Here is a 14,170-nt window from a genome sequence, read left to right on the forward strand (position 1 = left end):
TATGCATTGTTTATATTAGCTGTGTGAAGTTAGCTAAACATACGACATTGGACATTGGACATTCAAAAGTGAAAGTCGTGCTAGCACGACATTAGACATTGGACATTCAAAATCGAATGTTGTGCGGGCACGACATTGGACATTGGACATTCAAAAGTGAAAGTCGTGCTAGCACGACATTGGACATTGGACATTCAAAATCGAATGTTGTGCGGGCACGACATTGGACATTCATAAGTGAAAGTCGTGCTAGCACGACATTGGACATTGGACATTCAAAATCGAATGTTGTGCGGGCACGACATTGGACATTCAAAAGTGAAAGTCGTGCTAGCACGACATTGGACATTGGACATTCAAAATCGAATGTTGTGCGGGCACGACATTGGACATTGGACATTCAAAAGTGAAAGTCGTGCTAGCACGACATTGGACATTGGACATTCAAAATCGAATGTTGTGCGGGCACGACATTGGACATTGGACATTCATAAGTGAAAGTCGTGCTAGCACGACATTGGACATTCAAAATCGAATGTTGTGCGGGCACGACATTGGACATTGGACATTCAAAAGTGAAAGTCGTGCTAGCACGACATTGGACATTCAAAATCGAATGTTGTGCGGGCACGACATTGGACATTGGACATTCAAAAGTGAAAGTCGTGCTAGCACGACATTGGACATTCAAAATCGAATGTTGTGCGGGCACTACATTGGACATCGGACATTCAAAAGTGAAAGTCGTGCTAGCACGACATTGGACATTCAAAATCGAATGTTGTGCGGGCACGACATTGGACATTGGACATTCAAAAGTGAAAGTCGTGCTAGCACGACATTGGACATTCAAAATCGAATGTTGTGCGGGCACGACATTGGACATTGGACATTCAAAAGTGAAAGTCGTGCTAGCACGACATTGGACATTGGACATTCAAAATCGAATGTTGTGCGGGCAAGACATTGGACATTGGACATTCAAAAGTGAAAGTCGTGCTAGCACGACATTGGACATTGGACATTCAAAATCGAATGTTGTGCGGGCACGACATTGGACATTGGACATTCAAAAGTGAAAGTCGTGCTAGCACGACATTGGACATTGGACATTCAAAATCGAATGTTGTGCGGGCACGACATTGGACATTGGACATTCAAAAGTGAAAGTCGTGCTAGCACGACATTGGACATTCAAAATCGAATGTTGTGCGGGCACGACATTGGACATTGGACATTCAAAAGTGAAAGTCGTGCTAGCACGACATTGGACATCGGACATTCAAAATCGAATGTTGTGCGGGCACGACATTGGACATTGGACATTCAAAAGTGAAAGTCGTGCTAGCACGACATTGGACATTCAAAATCGAATGTTGTGCGGGCACGACATTGGACATTGGACATTCAAAAGTGAAAGTCGTGCTAGCACGACATTGGACATTGGACATTCAAAATCGAATGTTGTGCGGGCACGACATTGGACATTGGACATTCAAAAGTGAAAGTCGTGCTAGCACGACATTGGACATTGGACATTCAAAATCGAATGTTGTGCGGGCACGACATTGGCCATTGGACATTCAAAAGTGAAAGTCGTGCTAGCACGACATTGGACATTGGACATTCAAAATCGAATGTTGTGGGCACGACATTGGACATTCAAAAGTGAAAGTCGTGCTAGCACGACATTGGACATTGGACATTCAAAATCGAATGTTGTGCTGGCACGACATTGGACATTGGACATTCAAAAGTGAAAGTCGTGCTAGCACGACATTGGACATTGGACATTCAAAATCGAATGTTGTGCTGGCACGACATTGGACATTGGACATTCAAAAGTGAAAGTCGTGCTAGCACGACTTTCACTTTTGAATGTCCAATGTCCAATGTCGTATGTTTAGCTAACTTCACACAGCTGTTTATATTTAGTTCTGGCTTCCATAACTTTAATGTTGATATTTATTTTTTTGATGTTTACAACACATTATCCAAAAAAGGTAATATATAACGTGTTCGCTGAAGTTCTTTAGCTATTTACATTAGCCATACATGTTTATCATTTTTTTTATCTTGGCCAGTACAAAGCATTTTACTTTGATCAAATATATTTTCACAATATCTGATTTACTTTCAAAGCGTCAAAATGTATAGACGTACATTGAAGATGTCTTCAGTTACAGCAAGCGATAGCGATTTCTGTATAGGTATTACATCTAGATTCCCTATATCAAACCTGGGGTCATAAAACCTAATTGATATAGTGTCTACATTGCATCTCCGTAGTGCCACGACACTACGACATCCACATGTCCAGATAAATATGGAGTTCGAATCTTGTCCATCAACGGACGTGGTAGGTAACTATGTCTAAGTTTTTAAACAATAGGCAAAATGGAACGTGATTGTTTAGAGAAATAATTCTTTACTCCTTGGTTTGAATAAAAAGGCAAGGTAGCCTGAGGAAAACTCATAGAAGTTCTACGGCACCTATTGAACAAACACATATGATACATGTTATCATTTTTTATTAACATACACATGTTGGAACGATACAATTGCAATAAATGAATGGCTTATATATTCATTATTATAACATAACTTACGGAACAGGAGTGATATAACCCCATGCAATATTTTTCATATATAACTAGTGTAATAACTATGCAAATTAGGTAACCGCATCACAGAAAAATGTATTCATACGCGCTGTCGAAAAACGTAAACAAACATCAGAAACAATGTTTCAAAACAAATCCTGTCGATGTCAACAAACTCAGCTCAACGATAAACGAATGGTGAAGAAGGCTTGGTTTAATCCAAACAAACGACCCCCTGCTCACAGCGCCAGAAAATACCTCGTGCAGGAATTTAATCATGAATGACAACAATGTTCCTGCGTACACGATTATGCAAATAGGGGGACACAAGAACACTGCATCTTTAAACAACCGTAGCCACATAAATCCAAATCAACACAAGGAAATATCCAACATCCTGTACTCCAATGAAAATACCTGTACAATGCTAAGTCTATGCACACAGTTCGCCTGCAATGCTCAAGTTCACACAGTCACTGATTCCACACGAAATCGCACTTTTTCTGTTGGATTTTAGAACAGTTTTGATGCTCCATTTCACGGAGGTAAAACTCATTGTGCATATCCATCAAATGAAAAAATCCATGATGTTAACCAACAGCTACAAAGCGAATTCGCACTTCTGAAGCGACTGTGACGCTGACTAACAGTCTTTTCAAACTTCAACCGCCAAATGACATGTACACACTCGCGTGATTACTAATGATGTCACGCAGTTATGACATTGCTCTAATTGTTGATTTGCTTGATTTATTTGGATTGAAATATGTTCGCTTTTTTAAGTGAAACCTTTGAAAATTGGTTGATAATTGAGACATGAAATATGTTTTTATTGTAAAAAACACGAGAATGTGTATTGAAGAAACTTTGACCTGTATTTGGACCGTAATTGAGTTATGTTATAATTAGAATCTCAAATTCGTGATTATTTTGTATCAACTTTATCAAACTCGTCAGTTAAAAACGATAAACATTTCTATCATTTTAAAATGAACTCGTTTAATAAATTTGATACAAAATAAACACTCATTTGCGATCCTCTATATGTGAAGTATAGCTAACATTAAATGCTTCCGATATAAATTTGCTTAACATAAATGTGTCAGATTTTTTTGTGTATAATGCAGCTGTTCAAGTTTAAACATACTAGGTGAAACTCTATTATAACATCTATATAGGTTTCTCTTTACTGAACAGTTGGTGTACACTAAAACATAAAATTAAATCCGTCTTGTATTTAATTTGAATCACACACTAAACAATGACATGAATGATATATACCAGTATACACTCTCCGAATATGACCTACATTTTTAGTCAATGATACTGCAGTAAGGCAATCATTAAGTACTAGGTTTAATCATAAAGACTTTCAACTTTCGAGGGTGTTTAAAGGTCCGCCTTCTGACCCTCATTCGATACACACTCCCTCCGTCAGAGTTTGCGTTGACATTATGTGTCAGCCAATGAGGAAGTATTCTAAGAAGTATTCGCTTCGCTCAATTCGCCCATTCTAAATTATAAAAAAATATTACTTCATGTCATCTGACTATTAACTAAACAATGAGAACATATACGTTATTTTGTGAAAGCAATGCTATGATTTTTAAATTCTATACCATCTAATTAAGATTCAAATTCAAATGAAATTCTCTATATACACTATTCAAACACCATTTATATTTGCAAAGCATTACACTGGTCATTCGTCGCAACAATACCTTATGATTTGTGAACGGCTAATATCATCTTCCAGCCATTTAAAGAGGCCATTGTCTATCTACATTATCTACTCTCCCTTCGAACGACACTATCATGGGAACATTTTCCGGTATAAGTCGAAACGGCAACCAATCTGCAATGACCCTTTCATGCGGGAAAAGATACCCGCTTGATGACTCCCCCTACATTTACACGGATACAAAATATATCCTTATCGTTAATGAAGAAGGTTTAATCCAACACTTGTATCATTATGTAATTTCTATTATTTAAATGCCTTCCTGAATGTTTCAACGAATGCGAATGACAATTCAACTCGATTTACAAGTCCTAGATTCAGTTTAAATATTTACGTCATGCTTTACAAGAATAGAAACAAAACTTGATGTAATTTAAACAGGAAGCAATACGTGTAAATATGTAGATCTGTGTGTTTACCCCAGAACAAATGAGCACGACATGTTCTGTGTTTACCCAAGAACAGATGAGCACAACATGCTGTGTGTTTACCCCAGAACAAATGAGCAAGACATGTTCTGTGTTTACCCAAGAATAGATGAACACAACATGCTGTGTGTTTACCCCAGATCAAATGAGCACGACATGTTCTGTGTTTACCCAAGAACAGAAGAGCACAACATGATGTGTGTTTACTCCAGAACAAATGAGCAAGACATGTTTTGTGTTTACCAGAGAACAGATGAGCACACCACCCTGTGTGTTTACCCAATGACAAATGAGCACATTATGCTGTGTGTTTACCCAGTGACAAATAAGCACATTATGCTGTGTGCTTACCCAATGACAAATGAGCAAAGTTTGCTGTGTGTTTACCGCAGAACAAATGAGCAAAACATGTTCTGTGTTTACCGCAGAACAAATGAGCAAAACATGTTCTGAATTTACCGCAGAACAAATGAGCAAAACATGTTCTGTGTTTACCCAAAGAAAGATGAGCACACAAAGCAGTGTGTTTACTCCAGAACAAATGAGCACAGCATGTTCTGTGTTTACCCCAAGACAGATGAGCACACCAAGCTCTGTGTTTAATCCAGAACCCATGAGCACAGCATGTTATGTGTTAACCCCAAGACGATGAGCACACTAGGCTTTGTGTTTACCCAAAAACAAATGAGCACACCAAGCTGTGCGTTTACACAAAGACAGGTAGGCACATTAAGCTGTGTGTTTACCCGAAAAACAGATAGGCACAACATGCCGTGTGTTTACCCAAAGAGAAATAGGCACAACATGCCGTGTGTTCACCCAAAGACATATAGGCACAACATGCCGTGTGTTTCCCCCAGAGACAGATAGGCACACCAAGCAGTGTGTTTACACAAAGAAAGATAGGCACATTAAGCTGTGTGTTTACCCAAAGACAGATAGGCACAACATGCCGTGTGTTTACCCAAAGACAGATATGCACAACATGCTGTGGGTTTAACCAAAGACCGATTGGCACAACATGCCGTGTGTTTACCAAAAGACAGATAGGCACAGCATGCCGTGTGTGTATCTATATACCGATTGGCACAACATGTTGTGTGTTTACCCAAAGACAGATAGGCACAACATGCCGTGTGTTTATCCAAAGACAGATAGGCACAAAATGCCGTGTGTTTACACAAAGATAGATAGGCACAACATGCCGTGTGTTTACCCAAAGACAGATAGGCACAACATGCCGTGTGTTTACACAAAGACAGATAAGCACAACATGCCGTGTGTGTACCTAAATACCGATTGGCACAACATGTTGTGTGTTTACCCAAAGACAGATAGGCACAACATGCCGTGTGTTTACACAAAGACAGATAGGCACAGCATGCCGTGTGTGTACCTAAATACCGATTGGCACAACATGTTGTGTGTTTACCCAAAGACAGATAGGCACAACATGCCGTGTGTTTACCCAAAGACAGATGAGCACAACATGCCGTGTGTTTACCAAAAGACAGATGAGTACAACAAGCTGTGTGTTTACCCAAAGACAGATGAGCACAACATGCCGTGTGTTTACCCAAAGACAGATAGGCACAACATGCCGTGTGTTTACCCAAAGACAGATGAGCACAACATGCCCGGTGTTTACCCAAAGACAGATGAGCACAACATGCTGGGTGTTTACCCACAACATGCCGTGTGATTACCCAAAGACAGATAGGCACAACATGCCATGTGTTTACTCAAAGACAGATGAGCACAACATGCTGGGTGTTTACCAAAAGACAGATGAGCACAACATGCTGTGTGTTTACCCAAAGACAGATAGGCACAACATGCCGTGTGTTTACCCAAAGACAGATGAGCACAACATGCTGTGTGTTTACCCAAAGACAGATGAGCACAACATGCCGTGTGTTTACCCAAAGACAGATAGGCACAACATGCCGTGTGTTTACCCAAAGACAGATAGGCACAACATGCCGTGTGTTTACCCAAAGACAGATTAGTACAACAAGCTGTGTGTTTACCAAAAGACAGATGAGCACAACATGCCATGTGTTTACCCAAAGACAGATAGGCACAACATGCCGTGTGTTTACCCAAAAACAGATAGGCACAACATGCCGTGTGTTTACCCAAAGACAGATTAGTACAACAAGCTGTGTGTTTACCAAAAGACAGATGAGCACAACATGCCGTGTGTTTACCCAAAGACAGATAGGCACAACATACCGTGTGTTTACCCAAAGACAGATGAGCACAACATGTCGTGTGTTTACCCAAAGACAGATGAGTACAACAAGCTGTGTGTTTACCCAAAGACAGATAGGCACAACATGCCGTGTGTTTACCCAAAGACAGATGAGTAAAACGAGCTGGGTGTTTACCAAAAGACAGATGAGCACAACAAGCTGTGTGTTTACCAAAAGACAGATGAGCACAACATGCTGTGTGTTTACCCAAAGACAGATGAGCACATCAAGCTGTGTGTTTACCCAAAGGCAGATGAGCACAACATGCTGTGTGTTTACCCAAAGACAGATGAGTACAACAAGCTGGGTGTTTACCAAAAGACAGATGAGCACAACATGCTGTGTGTTTACCCAAAGACAGATAGGCACAACATGCCGTGTGTTTACCCAAAGACAGATGAGCACAACATGCTGTGTGTTTACCCAAAGACAGATAGGCACAACATGCCGTGTGTTTACCCAAAGACAGATGAGCACAACATGCCGTGTGTTTACCAAAAGACAGATGAGCACAACATGCTGGGTGTTTACCAAGAGACAGATGAGTACAACAAGCTGTGTGTTTACCCACAACATGCCGTGTGTTTACCAAAAGACAGATGAGCACACCAAGCTGTGTGTTTACCCAAAGACAGATGAGCACAACATGCTGGGTGTTTACCCAAAGACAGATGAGTACAACAAGCTTTGTGTTTACCCAAAGACAGATAGGCACAACATGCCGTGAGTTTACCCAAAGACAGATGAGCACAACATGCTGGGTGTGTACCCACAACATGCCGTGTGTTTACCCAAAGACAGATGAGTACAACAAGCTGTGTGTTTACCAAAAGACAGATGAGCACAACATGCCGTGTGTTTACCCAAAGACAGATGAGCACAACAAGCCGTGTGTTTACCAAAAGACAGATGAGTACAACAAGCTGTGTGTTTACCCAAAGACAGATGAGCACAACATGCTGTGTGTTTACCCACAACATGCCGTGTGTTTACCCAAAGACAGATGAGTACAACATGCTGGGTGTTTACCCACAACATGCCGTGTGTTTACCCAAAGACAGATGAGCAGAACATGCCGTGTGTTTACCCAAAGACAGATAGGCACAACATGCCGTGTGTTTACCTAAAGACAGATAGGCACAACATGACGTGTGTTTACCCAAAGACAGATAGGCACAATATGCCCTGTGTCATAGGGTGTGACTTTTATATATCAATAAAAGTGTTACAAATATATTTATTTGTATTTTGTTAAAATACCCTAATTCTCATTTATTACTCCGCCCCGTAAATTATCAGGTTTGGTAACTTTTACATATAGTGTAGTGTAGTTTGTTAAATATCGACTAATAGTATATATTAACCTAAAACTAATCCGTCAGTGTTTTAAATTAACCAATCAACTTATTACTACTTTCACTTTTAAGTCAACAAATCTTCACGTACAACGCCATTTTTATACGGTGCTTTTCTATCCAATTTATGCAGCTACTTATTTAGAATACTGCAGGTAATTCATTAAATCCCGTTATTATAATCTGTTATCTTTGTATTGATCTATAGTGTTATAGGTTTTTGTATGTCGTGAGATATTTACATTGCTTCAATGTATTGTTTAATGATCGCGCCATTGTTTATCTGAAATTCTGTGTTCGAGTATTTGTACATGTTCTATGTTAGATTATATACTTTATCATTTAAGCATTGTTTAGGAGGATGACGATGACGTCGATAGTATAGGTACTATTAAAACGATTGGCACGAATTCACGTTTGTTCTGTTCCCCATCTACCGCCCAGTAGAGGTCATAGGTGGCCCGGCAACACGTGTGTGTACGTAAAGACCGATTGGCACAACATGCTGTGTGTTTACCCAAAGACAGATATGCGCAACATGCCGTGTGTTTACCCAAAGACAGATAGGCACACCAAGCTGTGTGTTTACAAAACATGCTGTGTGTTTACCCAAAGACAGATAGGCACAACATGCCGTGTGTTTACCCAAAGACGGATGGGCATAACATGCCGTGTGTTTACCCAAAGACAGATATGCACACCAACCTGCGTGTTTACACAACATGCTGTGTGTTTACCCAAAGACAGATAGGCACAACATGCCGTGTGTTTACCCAAAGACAGATAGGCGCAACATGCCGTGTGTTTACCCAAAGGCAGATAGTCACACCAAGCTGTGTGTTTACACAACATGCTGTGTGTTTACCCAAAGACAGATAGGCACAGCATGCCGTATGTGTACCTTAAGACCGATTGGCACAACATGCCGTGTGTTTACCAAAAGACAGATAGGCACAGCATGCCGTGTGTGTACCTAAATACCGATTGGCACAACATGCTGTGTGTTTACCCAAAGACAGATAGGCACAACATGCTGGGTGTTTACCCACAACATGCTGTGTGTTTGCCCAAAGACAGATAGGCACAGCATGCCGTGTGTGTACCTAAATACCGATTGGCACAACATGCTGTGTGTTTACCCAAAGACAGATAGGCACAATATGCTAGGTGTTTACCCACAACATGCCGTGTGTTTACCCAAAGACAGATAGGCACAGCATGCCGTGTGTGTACCTAAAGACCGATTGGCACAACATGTATACAATTGAAGTGCACATGACAGCTTTTCATGACGACCAGTGCATATGCTAATCCTGAGGATGCAGTTGTATGATCTGCTATTACGGAGACTCGGGAATAGAAGCTTACGAAAGATAGAAATTGCTTTCGTCTTCTGGATTAAATCAATTTTAGCTTTTTGAAAAGGTTCTTACTTGGACGGGGCATACGAAATATAACCTAAATGTGTTTATTTAAATATTTCCATGGAATTTGGCGCGTTTACTGGAACATGAACATTCACTAAACACTAAAACTGAAAATCGAAGGCGTGTTGGATTTAATGACTCAAAATATACAATACAATTAGCGTACAATACATGTTGAGATTGGGTTTAAAATCATGCTATTTCAACGATAAATAAGCACTTTTATTTTACTACTCGCTCTATCCCAAAAATTGACAAACCAAACACTAGTTCGTTCGCTCGCCCCAGTTTCCTTTAGACAAAAATCTGATGACCATGATACCAATGTGGTTGAGTTTTAACATTGTTTTGGAGATAATTTTATGGTGTTAAATTTACTCTTCCTTACACGGATGTACGCAAATTAGCCAGTATTTTATTATCTGCAATTACAACAGACGTCACGTAATGTAATAATCATAACTATAATAAGAAGCTGTTTCCAGTTTCAACAAGCCTAATAAATTTATCGGCTTGTGAACGACAGGAACACGAGATCGGGCTCCCCAGAGAACCTCCCGCCATCAGGGCTGGTTTTTGTCTAATCCTACTTCTAACGAACGTCGCTTCGTCATGTGTTCCACAGCCCGGAACTAGCGTGTCGAAGGAGATGATGGTGAACCGAATTAGTCGACTAACCGAATGAGCAGTTTTAAACGTGATCTTGAGAAATTGTATTTTGTAAAATATTTAAGGATTGATCCGTATTTTACGTGCGTTCATGCAATATGAGAACGCTCGTAATCGACATATGAAGCGGTAACGCGCTTTTTAGGAAATTTGCAAGAACAAATCATTAATATAACGAGATGGTGTATTTTGTGACATAATGACTGGTGCAATTGTTATTTCATTTTTATTCGTCGTAAAAATGAGTACGCTCATGGTGTGTGTCGTCCCAATACTGGTGTAGAGCTTATTCTGAAAGACATGCATCTATATAATCTACTAAAAACTCTGACATTAAACTGACTTGTTTATAAGTTGTATTATTAAAAGAAAAGTATATTTCAACGTACAACCTTAATGCAAAACATTGTTTTATACACTTTGGCCATTTGAAGCAAAATATTTACACCAACTGTGTTAGTCGATATCAAAAACAGAGCAGAGCAGTTAGCTAGTAACTAGTTCGTCTGCAATGTATTTTATGAACTCTTTGAGGACTGCTGGTAACTCTCAACGCGCGTACATAAGCGTGTACAGAAGCATTACTGTGTTCTAGTTACTGAAACATGTCACCAGTATGTTACCACACAACATACACACGTAGACGGGAATTTACATGTGTATAACCGGGTTCAGAAAGACCTTCAACGCGATTTTGCCGTGTAAGGTAATAATTTTCACAGATCACATTGACATAAAAAAGTATTCATATTTCATATTATACGACTGTCTACATATGCTCTACAGATTGTTGGATTATGACTTCAGAAATGTACTGGTATTTTGGTTTCAAGACCTGCACTTGTAGTATTTGAGGCCTGATGAAGCGTTATTAAGGCTGTAATATATATATTATATTTGTTAAACTCAAGCTTCAATCAAATGTAAGGGGGTCACCCTTTGTTTTCACGACAACAACAACATATAGCGGCATGCACACAAGAATCTCAAAACTGGGATATGTCGGTAGACCTTTGGGAAAAAGTTGAAGTTTCCTGAGGAAGTGGCCCATACCACCCTTCGGCCAGACATAGTTCTTTAGCCAAGGTCTCCAAAGCAGGTTGTATTGGTGGAGCTAACAGTACCCTTGGAAGGGAGATGTGAGGAGGCATACGAGCTGAAGAAGGAAAAATACCAGGACTTGGGAGAGCTGCAGAGAGTGCGTCCATTTGGCTCTGGCTACGACGCAGTGAACTGACTTGGAAGCCAACATAGACGATGCCCCGCCATCTAGAGGGTGTACCAAGATAAGGGGCGAAACACTCGCCTGAGGACGTCTATGTTAAGCAGTACAGCTGTATCTTTACAACACATAGTGAGCCAAGGCTGTTAAAAATCTCAGCAAGTGAACTCGTCGTCAAACACTCTGAAATTGTGCTGCTGCAATGTGACAACGATCTCAAATTTACGTCATATCTTCCGCTGATAACATGTGGTTTACAAACCTTCGCAAAGGTACTTTTAAAAGAATAATTAACATTTGAGTCGATTAAATAATAAGTAAGTGTTTATCAATTCTACTGGTCGTTCGGTAAGGCCTTCCATTTCACGCACACCGATATGAGTAAGTGAGAGTCTCAGAATACATTCCTTCAAAGTCTTTTGTAGATGATTAGCAATATTGACCTTCAGTGATTCAACGAATAACGAAACGCATAGGTGACATTTAAAGTACAAATGTAATTTTTTTCAATGCTATTTCGATTTATATTACAAAATCAAACAAATACCTTGGTAAGAAGAAGCTTGAATTTTAGTAATTTTACTGGTGGGTCATATTTTTAACCTTATAAGAAATGACAAATGTACGTGGGATGCAAACAATTAAATTCATGACAACGACGAACAAAATGTCGATACCAATTTCTGAAGACGTTCTTGGTTTAGTTATCAGAATTGATATTTTGGAGGTTCAATTGAAAAGGATCTTTTTCATTAGTCTGAATTCAACGGTACTAGTTAGTATCTATTCTAAATCACCAATACGATGCTCGATATATTTTCAAAGAACGAGGGGGGATTATTATCTCGAATACAGATAAAACACCAGGTAATTGATACTACAACATATGCTCACTATTTCACAATTACGCTCATTATCTCCAACAACGCCTTCAGAAGGTTAACATTCTCTGTCTGCAGGGTACAGCAGCACATATTACAGAGGTATTCGTGAACTTACAGAAATAATTACAAATACTGAGAGAAGATTACTAACCTTTTAGGCTCACAAATTCACTCGTAATTTTCGTCATACAATTCTTTGATACCACGTGTTTACCGTTAACTTATTTTCGCAATTTTAAAATGCTAAAGGATTTTAAATGTTATGTTAAGTAATGCACTCCCGGCATTGTTGTTATGAAAGAAATGAAGGCTAATGTCGTTGTCAAATCAGGTTCTTATATATAATATGTTTGTTGGCTGATTTCAACCCGCCAAGACTGACAGAGAAGGACATTGCCAGTTGAAACTTAATAAAAACCTACGGTTCAAACTGTAGCTCGGCAACGTTTGCAATTCAATTAAGGAATGAATTGCGTGGTTGATGTCAGTATCGGGGTAATGAACGCTATTTGCCTGGTCAAAAAGTACCCGTGGAGTCCTTCGGACTCCATACACTTTGACCATCATAATTGCGTTCATACCCCGATGATGACATCAACCCCGCAATTCATTACTTATATTTACACCAATAGTTCATTATTTCATTCAAGAATTGTTAAGACAATACTTCATTTCATTTAAGGAAACTTTTCAGTAATCCTTTCTTACACATTCTGTAAATGGAACGACTCGACTACAACCGGAAACATTTTATCAAATGACGTCATAATAACGTGGGAAAAGAGCAACCACGTTAAATCACATTCAAACCTATTTAAACACTTATGACAACAATACATTTAACATGTCATTAATTAACTCTTTCTAAAATGTTGATTTATAGCTTACGGGACCTGCTGAGACAATACAAGATGAACAAATGTCATGCATATTGTTATGCGATAAATTGCGATCAGAACATATCCGAAGATGTTGCGTTCATCGGATGATAACTGCCGAAAGGCAGTTCATTTAAGGAATGGATGTTGAGGTGTAAATATTAGTTGTTGTAAATATTAAAAGTTTTAGAATCAGCTCAAGATACATCTCTTTAAATAATATTAAACATGAAATGTTTAAACTGTTATGGGGCAATAAACCTGACAAAGTTTCGCGAAATCAAATCATTCAGAATTATGAAAATGGAGGTTTAAAATTGCTAGACACATTAAAATTCGAATGTGTGCAATAAAATCTAAGAATCAAAATAGGTAAACATTTATGAAGCTATGAGTGATCAATTTGGAAATGACTTCATTTTAAATATAAGCTAGTCCAAAATAAAGTCCAGCAGTTAGAAATAAAATCTTAGAATAAAGAAGTATACTATACAACTAAATGATACATCTGAAACAAAACTAGCAAAACATAACGAAACCAAATAATAACAAGTTTTTCCTTTCCTAATTGGTACAATAAAGGTGTTCAATTTATTGAGAAGCTTAACAACATTTCTGTATTATTTTGATGACTTATACAGACTATATAAAATTAACAAAACAATTTTTTTCACGCTTTTAAAATGTAATCCTAGAACGTGGAAATCA

This window comes from Mya arenaria, chromosome 3 (genome assembly GCF_026914265.1).
Source record: "Mya arenaria isolate MELC-2E11 chromosome 3, ASM2691426v1".
Taxonomy (NCBI): domain Eukaryota; kingdom Metazoa; phylum Mollusca; class Bivalvia; order Myida; family Myidae; genus Mya; species Mya arenaria.